General features: G+C 44.4%; 1 protein-coding gene across 1 annotated transcript in view; it reads left to right on the plus strand.

Moving 5' to 3' along the window:
* Nucleotides 1-12,899, plus strand: part of LOC140361565 (inactive phospholipase C-like protein 2) — a 94,111-nt gene that overhangs the window by 48,224 nt on the left and 32,988 nt on the right. The window lies entirely within an intron of this gene.

A 12,899-nucleotide genomic window follows, 5' to 3' on the forward strand; every position in this document is an offset into this window, starting at 1 on the left:
AGACCTCAACAGTGCGGGTGTTTGTCGCTTAAAGTGAATGGAAATGAAAAGGATGTGTCAACCAATCAGCTTCAGAGTTGGCTCTTGTACGTCAGGTGCATCACGTGCACGTCTTTTGATTGGATCACCAATATTGAGAAGCAGGTCTTATGGGCGGGACTCTGCAGAACCTCAGAAGAGGAAACTGAATTTGATAAACAAATTAATCTGTGTTCTACTAAGCTGTTTTTTCAACCCACAAAGGAGGAAAAGATACGGATTTGGTCGAGGAAATAATTATAACGTCTTTCTCAAGACAAACTTTTCAAGAAAAGTTAGACATTGTAAGAAGAGGTCGTCCGACGCCGACGCTGCAAAGCCTGTTACAGGCGGATTCGTTCCCCACTTTCAAAGTTCATCACACAACGGCGCGGACAACAACACAGATAAGGTGACGCAACTCCTGGTCTAAATGTATAGTGTCTAGAGCAGGGGTGGGCAATTATTTTCCTCTGAGGGCCATATTCGAATCCAGGCAAGTAGCGGAGGGCCGCGATCATTGGTGTGAAAAAAAAAAATCCCAAAAATTAAATATCAAATAAAATATCACTTTTCTGTCAAATATAGGCTATTGAATCTATTATTTAATTCATTTCACGTCATATTTATTAAGGATACACGTGCAGACAGCTGCCTGAGGGCAAAATATATATATATATATATAATTTTTCTATTTTTATTTTTTTACTTGGACAAGCTTGGCGGGCCGGATTGAAAGGCCCTGCGGGCCGGATGTGGCCCGCAGGCTGTAGTTGATGATGATAATAATGATGATAACAAGAGGTGGTTTCATTCAGGTGGGACTGTGTAGGACCTCACAGAAGGACCTCACTGAAGGACCTCACAGAAGGACCTCACTGAAGGACCTCACTGAAGGCCCAAGCCCCAGACCCACGGCCCGCCACTGAGGGAAATGTCTCTGCCTCCTTTGGGATGCTTCCAAAGCAGTCTTGAGAGGACAAAGTATAGCCATAGCCTCTGAAAAAACAAAAACAAAGGGAGAAGAATGCACGGGTGCACGGTTGCCTCCCAAGAAGGAGATCATGGGTTCAATTCCCGGGCCAGACCAACATCACATGATCTCTCTGGGTGGAGTCTGCATGTTCTCCCCGTGTTACTGTGGGTTCTCTCCGGGTTCTCCGGCTCCTCCCACCGTCCAAACACATGCATGTGTTAGATAAGATTGGCAACTCTAAATTGGCCCTAGTGAATGAATGTGAGAGTGAGTGGTTGTCTGTGTGTCTATGTCTCTGTGTTGGCCCTGCGACGAGTTGGCCCTTGTCCAGGGTGTATCCCGCCTAAGGCCCAAAGTCACTGGGATAGGCTCCAGTCACCCGCGACCCCTAACGGGAAAAAGCGGTAGAAAATGAAATAATGAATTGAATCATCAGCAGAATATGCATCACATTGGGTATGGACATTTCTGGGTTGGTCAAAGACAATAGAAATTAAAGCCGCAAGCGGCATCCAACGGCCCTCGCGGGCCGCCGGCCTTCCGACTCTGCTCTCTGCATTTTACAGAGATGGCGCTAACGCAATTGTCTAAGAACTAAGACAGCGACACATTGGACATGTACAATGCTGTGCTTAACCAGTGCAAATGAACACAAATGTCGGTCAAATGTGCAGCTCCAGCGCACAGAGACCGTGACACTTGGAATAAAAATATGGATAACTTTTGATGCTCCGCTTGTGTAGATTATTTTTCCCAAATATGAGCTTGATCGAGCTATTGCCCACAGAGGAGTTCATTAAAGTGTGAAGCATAAATGTGAACATTTCAAGGATTTGGCGTTTTTCCCATTTGTGACAGTATATTTGCAGCTCCACGGCACAGAGACCGTAGCACTTAAAATCAAAATATGGATAACTTTTGATGCCCCATTTGTGTAGATGATTTCCCCAAATATGAGCTTGATCGGGCAATCGGCCTAGGAGGAGTTGGTGAAAGTGTGAAGCGTGAAAATGTGGTCATTTTGGAGATTTCGCTGTTTTCCCATTTCTGACATATATTTGCGGGTCCGCCACACAGAGACCGTAGCACTTAGAATCAAAATATGGATAAGTTTTGATGGCCCGCTTGTGTAGATGATTTTCCCCAAATATGAGTTTGATCGGACAATCGCCCTAGGAGGAGTTTGTTAAAGTGTGAAGTGTAAAAATGTGGTGATTTGAGCGATTCTACGATTTTCCCATAAGGATAACATGGGATGTTTCTGTCAACGCTACGGTTACGCCGTACAAAATATGACTTTGGCTCTCATACTTGTATGATCAGGATGGCAAATTAGAATTTAGTGCAAAATGTCATGTCATTTGGAAAAACTCTATTGTTTATAGGCCACTCTGAAGGCCAAATAGTCAGAATTCTGGGAAACGTTTGCGGCTCCGTCGCACAGAGACCGTAAAAGTTATCCTTAAAATTTGGATAACTTTAGATGGCCCACTTGTCTAGAGGACGTACACCGATTTTGAGGTCGGTGGGCAAAACGCACTAGGAGGAGTTCGTTGAAGTGTAAAACATAAAAATGTGGTAATTTGAGAGATTTTGCGGTTTTCCCATAGGGATAACATGGGAGGTTTCTGTCATCGCTACGACTACGCCGTAAAAATTTAGGCATTTTTGTGATTGGCTTTTGTGATCGGGACGGCAAAATAGAATTTTGGGTAAAGTTTAGACAATTTTGGTAAAACTAATTTTTGACCTTCAATGTTAATTTAAAGGTCACTCTGTAGGGGGCGCTATCGCGGCCATTTCAATTTTGTCACCCTAAACTGGTCCAAACTAGAAAGTTTAACAACTGATTCAAATTTGGTCCTAATCGGACTGGTTTTGATCAAATGGGAGCAATTTTTAGATCTGCAATATTCCAAAATAAGTTGTCCAACTTTGCGGCTGCGCCGCACACAGACCGTTAAAGGTATCTCAAAAAATTGAATAACTTTAGATGCCCCACTTGTCCAGAGGACGTACGCCGATTTTGAAGTTGGTGGGCAAAACGCCCTAGGAGGAGTTTGTCAAAGTTTGACGTGAACAAAATGACTAACACAGCGTATTTTCATTTTCAAAGGAAGATGGCAGCCATAGGGTAAGTCTGGGGGCGTGGCCACAATGATTTTTTTTGTTCGTCCTCACGAGAGGAATGCGTGTCCCGAATTTCGTAGCTTTACGCCAAAGTTGACCTCGGGGCGTCTCCCATAGGCGCAATGTATTTTGACTTTTGTCGGTGGCGCTGTCGCGCCATTTTTTAACGAAAAAAAAAATGGCCCAGAAAAAATCAAATTTTTCGCCGATTCTGAATTTTGGGCAAAGTTTGGTGAGTTTTTGAGCATGTTCAGGGGGTCAAATTAGAGATCAAAAAGCAGAAGAACAAGAAAAATAAAAATAAATATAGCCGCAAGCGGCAATGATCGGCCCTCGCCACGCCGCCGCCACACCGCCGCCACGCCGCAAGAGGAGGGGGCGCTAACGCGCCCCAATTGTCCTTTTATCACGCCTACTGCTGAATCTGTGACGCTGTCACATGTTCTCCCCTTTGTTTTACCATCAAAAAGCTATTTTATTTTGAATTCTTGGCAAAATGTGCGGCTTTGCCGCACAGACACCGTGACTCTTTGAATGAAAATGTGGATAACTTTTGATGGTCCTGAAGATGAGTCTCACCAAATTTCAGGTTAATAGGGCTGACGCCCTGGGAGGAGTTTGTGAAAGTCTAAAGTGTAAACATGTTCTGGCCCCATTGGAATAACATGGGAGGTTTCGGTCATCGTTACGGCAACGCCATAACAATTATGACATGGGTCTCATTGACTTTTTTGATGGGGATGCTAAAATTGAGTTGTGTGTCAAATTTCATATAATTTCGCAAAACTAAACATTTAACCTCCATATAAAATCTGTAGGGGGCGCTGTGGCGCCAAATGAATTTATTTCACTTCAAGTAGGTTTAGGGCAAAGAGTTTAACAACTGATTCTAATTTGACGCAATTCGGACTTTATCTGCGCAAACGGCAGAAATTTTAAATATGGGAGATTTCTGAAATTTTAGTTACAGTTTGCGGCTTCGCCGCACAGAGACCGTGAGAGGTATCAATGTAATTTGGATAACTTTTGATGTCCCACTCCTCAGTAGCATTTTCACCAAATTTCAGCTTTTTAGGGCCAACGCCCTGGGAGGAGTTCGTAAAAGTACGACGTTTGGAAAGACTCCGAAGTCATGTTTAGCCATTTTTGAAGCAATATGGCCGACATTTGGTTCGGGGGACGGCGTTGCCGTAATAATATTTTTTACTTCTCTTGTCACCATCTACCTCTGCGCCAAATTTCATGATTCTACGATCAGATTTTTTTTGGGTCATTTCCCATCTCTCAATGCATTTTTGGTACATTTGGTGGCGCTGACGCGCCAATTTTTTTTATTTTAGAAAAGGGAAATAGCCAGAATGTAGAGAGGCACGATTTTTAGAGGTGTGCAAATTTTTGTGACTTTTCGTCAATGTTCACTGGGTGAAAAATAGGGGGGTTGGTCCCGAGAAGAAGAAGAAAGAAAGAAAGAAAGAAAGAAAGAATAATATTCCGATGCGAAAACAATGTTTCCCATTTTTCAAATATCATAAACTATACATTTTCGGAAAGCGCTCGCGCTTTCCTACCTCATGGTGTGGGTCCCTGGTCACTGACGGGTACTTTCGATAATTTTGAGTGGGCTCCGCCCACTTTGTGTTTTTGGCCCTCTATACAGTAATAATGTTCAATTTTTGCATTACATGCTTATATGCACGGAACATGCAAGAGATGGGGAACGTATTCGTGAGCTACTTTGCGCAAATGAGTGCTTTATATGGGGATGACGACCGCTTCGACCGCTTCGCGGTCGTCATCCCAATGTAAAGTGCTCGTTTAGTGCGAACTTTTGCACGGGCTTCGCCCGTTTACAACGGTAATGTTCCATTTTCCTACAACTAATTAGTATGCACGGGGCGTGCATGAGTGGAGGAGTGCGTTAGTGAGTGTTTGGAAGTGGGCGAGCGCTTCGCGCTCGATTTCGTGCGCACTACGTGCGCACTTTCGCAGCCGTGCTTCGCACGGCCTTACGAGATTAATAGGCCTCTCGCCAGCTTGTGGCGCTCGGGCCTAATAATATTTTTAGCAAAAACAATATAGCCGTTTCCACTATAACAACAAATTATACATCGTTTGAAAGCTCTAAGCCTTCCCCATGCCGCCATGGGGTGGAACCATCATTACGAGCGCTTACGCGCTCGTCACTCCCCATTCCGTCGGGATGCCCCGCCCACTCCCCATAGACTTCCATTGATTTGAGCAGATACAAGCATGGCCCATGCCTGCGGCATGGATTCTCGCGTACAGGACGATGCCAGGAGGGTTTTTGGAGGAATGCAGCGCTTCGCGCTGCTGTTGTCAACAATTTGTGAATGGGCTACGCCCATTCACAAATTGTTGACTATTTCTGTCATAGCAGGAGTAAGTATGCATGATCCATGCCTTCGGCATGGGCTAGTTCACTGTACTTGCCAGGGGCGACGGGGCACCAAACATGCGGGCTGCGCCCGCATGTTTGGTCAGACAGTTGCAACGCTGCCTTCGGCAGCGTTGCGGGAGCAATAGGCCCTCCGCCCTGCTGGGGCTCGAGCCTAATTAATCTGCAGCAGCCAATTTTCTGTTCCGTCCCATCACGTGTAACACTGTGCATTGTTTTTGATTGTCTAATAAATTGGGCCAATGGTTCCAAGTATAAATCCAACAAGAGGAGCGACCAGGCACAGCCCTGAATCACCCCTCTGTCAAGAGTCAGAGGATTTCTTCAGATGACCATTGATTTTAATTATTGATGTTGGAACATTGTAAAACGAACCAATATTTTTTATATTTAAGTCATCGATTTGAAATTTGTTTAGCACTTGAAATAAATAAGTCCAGCTACAAAATCAAAAGCCTTTTCAGCGTCTGGACTACTTATTACATCTTTGTTTTGTTGTTTTTGTATTTGGCTCATTATGTGTGAGGATGTCTTATGTCCTCTTGTGTTAGTCGTTTGTCATGAATCCTGTTTGATCTTTGTGGATTCAGTTTGGGAGGATTTGTTCCATTCTTTTGGACATAAGGTGTATAAACGATAGTCGAGAATAGAAATATGTCTTTATGAGGCACAGTCCAATCGGTCCTTCCCTTCTTTTGGTCTCAGGGACATGATGTCCTCTTTCACACGAGGAGGGGAGGAGTTTTCTTAAGTGTCCAGTTAAAGGTTGATGAAAGCAAAGGAGTAAGTGTGTCTTTAGAGCTTTATACCGCTCTGAGGTGAACCCATCGCTCCTGGAGATTGCATCTTTTAATTGTGCCTTGTATTTCAGGCAAATTGAGGGTTTCCAGAAAGGATTATATCATCTTCTTTTTCTCAACTATTTCCTGTGAAGGAACATTTTTTATTTTTCTTGTGTATATTTAGCTTTGTCTCCCTTTGTTTCTTTATTTCTGAGGCTATAGCTATAATTTGTCCTCTCAAGACTGCTTTGGAATTATCCCAAAGAATGGGTAGAGACATTTCCCCCAGTATCATTTTCCTCTTTATATTGTTGGACATTTTTTCTTTAAAAAAGGGTCATTCAGCAGCTGCATTGAACCTCTAACTGTGTTATTTTGTCTTTCGTCTAAATCTACTGAAATGTAGAGCATAATCACTTAGGTCTATTGTGCCTATATCTGCTTTAGTGAGTTTAGATCTGTCTTTATAAAAATAAAAAGTACTCTATTCTGGAATAGATTGTATGTGAATTAGAATAATGTGTCTACTGGCGCCCCCTAGGGTTCATCTCCCTCCAGATGTCAATCAAACCTATTTTCTTCAATAAGAGACAGAACTTATTAGGCCCGAGCCCCAGCAGGGCGGAGGGCCTATTGCTCCCGCAACAGCAGGTACAGCACTTTAGCCTCATGTCAAATAATTTGACATGCTTATTCTACAATGAAAACTGCACAGAATGAAAAAAACTCTGTTTATTTAAAGTTACCCAGGTTCAGAGTACTTCATGTGCACGAGGTTAAGCCGGGTCGGGCTGGATGTTTTGTGCTTGATCTAAACTCTAATTCACAGGCTGCTTGAGCTGAGCTCACATGTGGCGATGTCTGCGTGGAAGAGCGCTAATGCAGACCGCCTCCGCTTTGTTTGTGTTCTTTTGTAACTAATTCCAGTATTTATTACGTTGGTTCATACAGTTAAGTTAACAACATCTGTCATACATCTGTGAGAAAGAGCAGCTGTTTTCCTGTTGTTCTGATGCTGATTTGGAGGGCTGGTCTTTATGTTGGATCTTTTATCCAATCATATTCAGCCATCATGTGTTGCCAGGGATCTAAAATCTGCCCTCTGACCTTCAGACCTCAACAGTGCGGGTGTTTGTCGCTTAAAGTGAATGGAAATGAAAAGGATGTGTCAACCAATCAGCTTCAGAGTTGGTTCTTGTACGTCAGGTGCATCACCTGCACGTCTTTTGATTGGATCACCAATATTGAGAAGCAGGTCTTATGGGCGGGGCTATGCAGAACCTCAGAAGAGGAAACTGAATTTGATAAACAAATTAATCTGTGTTCTACTAAGCTGTTTTTTCAACTGCGCCCGCATGTTTGGTACCCCGTCGCGCGAAGCGCTGCATTCCTCCAAAAACCCTCCTGGCATCGTCCCGTACGCGAGAATCCATGCCGCAGGCATGGGCCATGCTTGTATCTGCTCAAATCAATGGAAGTCTATGGGGAGTGGGCGGGGCATCCCGACGGAATAGGGAGTGACGAGCGCGTAAGCGCTCGTAATGATGATTCCACCCCATGGCGGCATGGGGAAGGCTTAGAGCTTTCAAACGATGTATAATTTGTTGTTATAGTGGAAACGGCTATATTGTTTTTGCTAAAAATATTATTTTATTTTTTTTCTTGTTCTGCTTTTCGAGCTCTAATTTGACCCCCTGAACATGCTCAAAAACTCACCAAACTTTGCCCAAAATTCAGAATCGGCGAAAAATTTTGTTTTTTCTGGGCCATTTTTTTTTTCGGCAAAAAATGGCGCGACAGCGCCACCGACAAAAGTCAAAATACATTGCGCCTATGGGTGACGCCCCCAGGTCAACTTTGGCGTAGAGCTACGAAATTCGGGACACGCATTCCTCTCATGAGGACAAACAAAAAATATTACTGTGGCCACGCCCCCAGACTTACCCTATGGCTGCCATCTTCCTTTGAACATGAAAACACGCTGAGTCAACTATTTTGTTCACGTCAAACTTTGACGAACTCCTCCTAGGGCGTTTTGCCCACCGACCTCAAAATCGGTGTACGTCCTCTAGACAAGTGGGGCATCTAAAGTTATTCAAAATTCAAGGACAACATTTACGGTCTCTGTGCGGCGGAGCCACAAACTTTACCCAGAATTTGGACTATTTGGCCTTCAGAGTGGCCTATAAACAATAGAGTTTTTCCAAATGACATAACATTTTGCACACAATTCTCATTTGCCATCCCCAAAATAAAAGTATGGGAGCCAAAGTCATATTTTGTACAGCGTAGCCGTAGCGATGACAGAAACATCCCATGTTATTCCTATGGGGAAACCGCAAAAGCTCTAAAATGACCACATTTTTACGCTTCACACTTTAACGAACTCCTCCGTGGGCAATAGCCCGATCAAGTTCATATTTGGGGAAAATCATCTACACAAGCGGGGCATCAAAAATTATCCATATTTTTATTCCAAGTGTCACAGTCTCGGTGTGCTGGAGCCGCACATTTGACCGACATTTGTGTTCATTTGCACTGGTTAAGCACAGCATTGTACATGTCCAATGTGTCGCTGTCTTAGTTCTTAGACAATGAGGGCGTTAGCGCCAACTCTGTAAAATGCAGAGAGCAGAGTCGGAAGGCCGGCGGCCTGCGAGGGCCGTTGGATGCCACTTGCGGCTTTAATTATTTCTTGTTCCTCCAGAGCCTCTTGAGCCCCACACGTCTAGATAAGATAATTCTTTATTGTCACACACAGGGACATGTGGTTGTTCCACTGCAGTAGAGGAAAGGACAGATTATAAGAAGTTTAAAAAAACAGTCTTAATAGAACTCTTATGAACAAAAACAAAAAACTCTTATTAGCAAAAACTCCTCTCGTATCTTAATAGGGAATGGAGGGGGGAAATAAAATAAAATAGATGAATAAAAAGATAAAGATAAAAATAAGATAATAATAATAAAATAATGATAATAGAATAAATAAAAATAAAATAAAGTAAAAATAGCTAGCACAAGACTTGGTAATACTATTAGCAGGTAAGTAAACCGAATAAAAACAAAATAGAACACTCTTATTTACAGGCATTGCACATGGTTACATCAGTATTGCACATGAAGGTTCTAATCTCCTCCACAGGTCAGGGTTCCCTCAGAGTGGTTCAGGGTCAGGGGTCAGGGTTCCCTCAGAGCGATTCAGGGTCAGGGATCAGGGTTCCCTCAGAGTGGTTCAGGGTCAGGGTTCCCTCAGAGTGGTTCAGGGTCAGGGGTCAGGGTTCCCTCAGAGTGGGTCAGGGTTCCCTCAGAGTGGTTCAGGGGTCAGGGTTCCCTCAGAGTGGTTCAGGGTCAGGGGTCAGGGTTCCCTCAGAGTGGTTCAGGGTCAGGGGTCAGGGTTTCCTCAATCAGGTCCATGCCATCAGCAGTAGAGCTGGGTTGAAATAATCGATTTTCCGATTTTTAATCGATTCGCATATTGATGACCGATTATCGATTCGTATGTCCAAAGATCGATTTTTTTTTTTTTTTTTTTTTTTTTTTTAAATCAAAATTCTTTTCTACATTTCCCTCAGTGAGCTTCAATGTACCTTCAAGAAAGATAATTCAGGACTCCTGGATTATCTTTCTTGAAGGTAGATTGACCCTTAACCTTTTCATCAATCTTCCAGCCATCAGTAACTACCAATACTTGTAAGATTTGCTGTTTAATATTGATATAATACTAGTTTTAATATGTTGCTTCTCTACACAGTCATGAAGTGAAGGAAACGGTTCAAATACATTTTTCATTTTTAATAACATTAACCCCCGGATCGAATCGAAATCGGATTGAAATTTGAATCGAAACCCAGCTCTAATCAGCAGGGAGAGTGATATCGCCCCCTGGTGGAGCAAACACATTTAAAAGAGTGAAAACCTTTCCATTAATATTCCCTTTAACCAGTTCATATCTGTCCTCTTCATCCTTACATTCAAAACTATTCAGTTTTTTAGATCAATATAGCCACTCCCCTCTTATGTTTACCTCTGTATGACGAATAATAGGGTTTTATAACATGTTATAACTACATTTTGTTCCGTTGAAGCCTTTTGACAAACACACACAAGAACCATAAGAACACAGATCAACTGAAAAGGTAAAATGGAAAACAAAAGGGTTCATGCTTAGAACGGGCATCGAACCCAAAACCGGATCAAAAAAGATTGTAAAGGGAGAGAAGTCCAATTCTAATGAAGGGCCCCCATCTAAAAAAAACTCCATAGTCACTCCTGACACCAATCCTCAGAAAGAACTGGATCTATAAGATCCCTGGCTCACCACGTCCCTGCTGCACTCTGCATATACTTTCAATTTCCCACAAATCCAATCCCCCACGTTTGACACATCGATGAGCAGATGTGTTTAGTCAGAGTTAATGTAAAAAAAAGCAGACAGTCAACGGGTAGGGTTACCCATGGAGCATAAAGTCTGATGTTAAAAAATAAATTATAAAAAAGGGAGTGTCTGCAGAGCCGCGGCGCGCGGCCAAAACTGCCATGTTATTTTTGTGCCGGCCGCGCGCCGCGGCTCCTGAAACTGCGCCGCTATTTGACCGCGTTTTAGCGCCGTTTTAGACCGCGCCAGGTCAAGGTTAGGGTTAAGGTTAGGGTTAAGGTTAGGGTTAAGGTTAGGGCTCTCCAGCCACGGCGAATAAAAAAATGCTCCCATGCCCCACGTTGGTTGCTCCATCTTCCGTACTGTTCATTTCTCTGTGTTTTGCATCTTTCTTAAGAGTAACGCCTCTCCTGATCTGAATTTTCTACCTTCAAAAATCACCAGAAGAGTCGTGGGGAAAGAGAATCCATCTCAGTTTTCTCCTGAGCTCATCACAGATGTGGTGGAACTTTTGCTGTTGTACTGGAGGTCTCCTTTAACCCTGGAGGTCTCCTTTAACCCTGGAGGTCTCTTTTAACCCTGGAGGTCTCCTTTAACCCCGGAGGTCTCCGTTAACCCCGGAGATCTCCTTTAACCCTGGAGGTCTCCTTTAACCCTGGAGGTCTCCTTTTACCCTGGAGGTCTCCTTTAACCCCGGAGGTCTCCGTTAACCCCGGAGATCTCCTTTAACCCTGGAGGTCTCCTTTAACCCTGGAGGTCTCCTTTTACCCTGGAGGTCTCCTTTAATCCCGGATGTCTCCTTTTACCCCGGAGGTCTACGTCTCCTTTAACCCCGGAGATCTCCTTTAACCCCGGAGGTCTCCTTTAACCCCGGAGATCTCCTTTAACCCCGGAGGTCTCCTTTAACCCCGGAGGTCTCCTTTAACCCGGGAGGTCTCCTTTAACCCGGGAGGTCTCCTTTAACCCCGGAGGTCTCCTTTAACCCTGGAGATCTCCTTTAACCCCAGAGGTCTCCTTTAACCCTAGAGGTCTCCTTTAATCACGGATGTCTCCTTTAACCTTGGAGGTCTCCTTTAACCCTTGTCTCCTTTAACCCTGGAGGTCTCCTTTAACCCCGGAGATCTCCTTTAACCCCGGAGGTCTCCTTTAACCCTGGAGGTCTCCTTTAATCCCGGATGTCTCCTTTAACCCTTGTCTCCTTTAACCCTGGAGGTCTCTTTTAACCCTGGAGGTCTCCTTTAACCCTGGAGGTCTCCTTTAACCCTGGAGGTCTCCTTTAACCCTGGAGGTCTCCTTTAACTCTGGAGGTCTCCTTTAACCCTGGAGGTCTCCTTTAACCCTGGAGGTCTCCTTTAACTCTGGAGGTCTCCTTTAACCCTGGAGGTCTCCTTTAACCCCGGAGGTCTCCTTTAACCCTTGCAGCCTTCGTGACATGTTCTTTCACACGATCGTTAATAAACCTCATTATCAGGCCTCGTAGTTTATCAGCTGCTGGTCTTGGTTGCCGTGGAGATGTGCTCTTTCTGTGATGGGAGGAACTTCAACTCCTGAGCCATCAAGGAGCTCAGGAATAATCTTCTCCAAGAAGGTCTCTGTGTCTGTTCCTTCCTCTCCTTCTTCGCCCACAAGCCTCAGGTTTGGACGACGGGACCTGGACTCAGAGTCCAGTTATGTTTAATGTTATTGTTCTCGGACTCCAGCGCTGTCGCTCTGGCCCTCAGCACCATCTCAGCCCTTACTGTCTGCAGATCGTCCGTATTGTCTGAAACACGCTGCTCGACTTCCTCAAAGCGTGCTCCGGTTATTCCAGCTGCTTTCACTTTAGTGGTCACTGCCTTGACACTGCCGGAGTTAAGTTAGCTAACAAACGCTGCACTTCGGACATCTTGAGCCACAGCCGATAACCAATTACATTCTCTCCCCGTTCCGACGCAAAGAAGCCGCCAGAGTCTGGATCCGGACCGGCGGGACTCGGGGTCTCCGGCGGGGAGGGAACGCGGCTCTCTGGTTTGTTAGCCGTGTTAGCCTCGTTAGCTTGTGATGCGGGCTGTTTTCCAATGGAGCCGTGGGCCGTCTGCTTTGTTTGTTTTGTTTTCTTTTGTTTGGTGTCTTCCTTGTTTACTCATCTCTCGTCCTTGTTCTTTGGGAAAAGTGGGTCAAACTCTGACTTTATAACCACGTTTTGCAGCAGCGCTGTGAGGT

The sequence above is a fragment of the Eucyclogobius newberryi genome, unplaced genomic scaffold, assembly GCF_026437365.1.
Source record: "Eucyclogobius newberryi isolate DKJ021-1_F unplaced genomic scaffold, fEucNew1.0.hap1 SCAF_16, whole genome shotgun sequence".
In the NCBI taxonomy this organism is placed as follows: domain Eukaryota; kingdom Metazoa; phylum Chordata; class Actinopteri; order Gobiiformes; family Gobiidae; genus Eucyclogobius; species Eucyclogobius newberryi.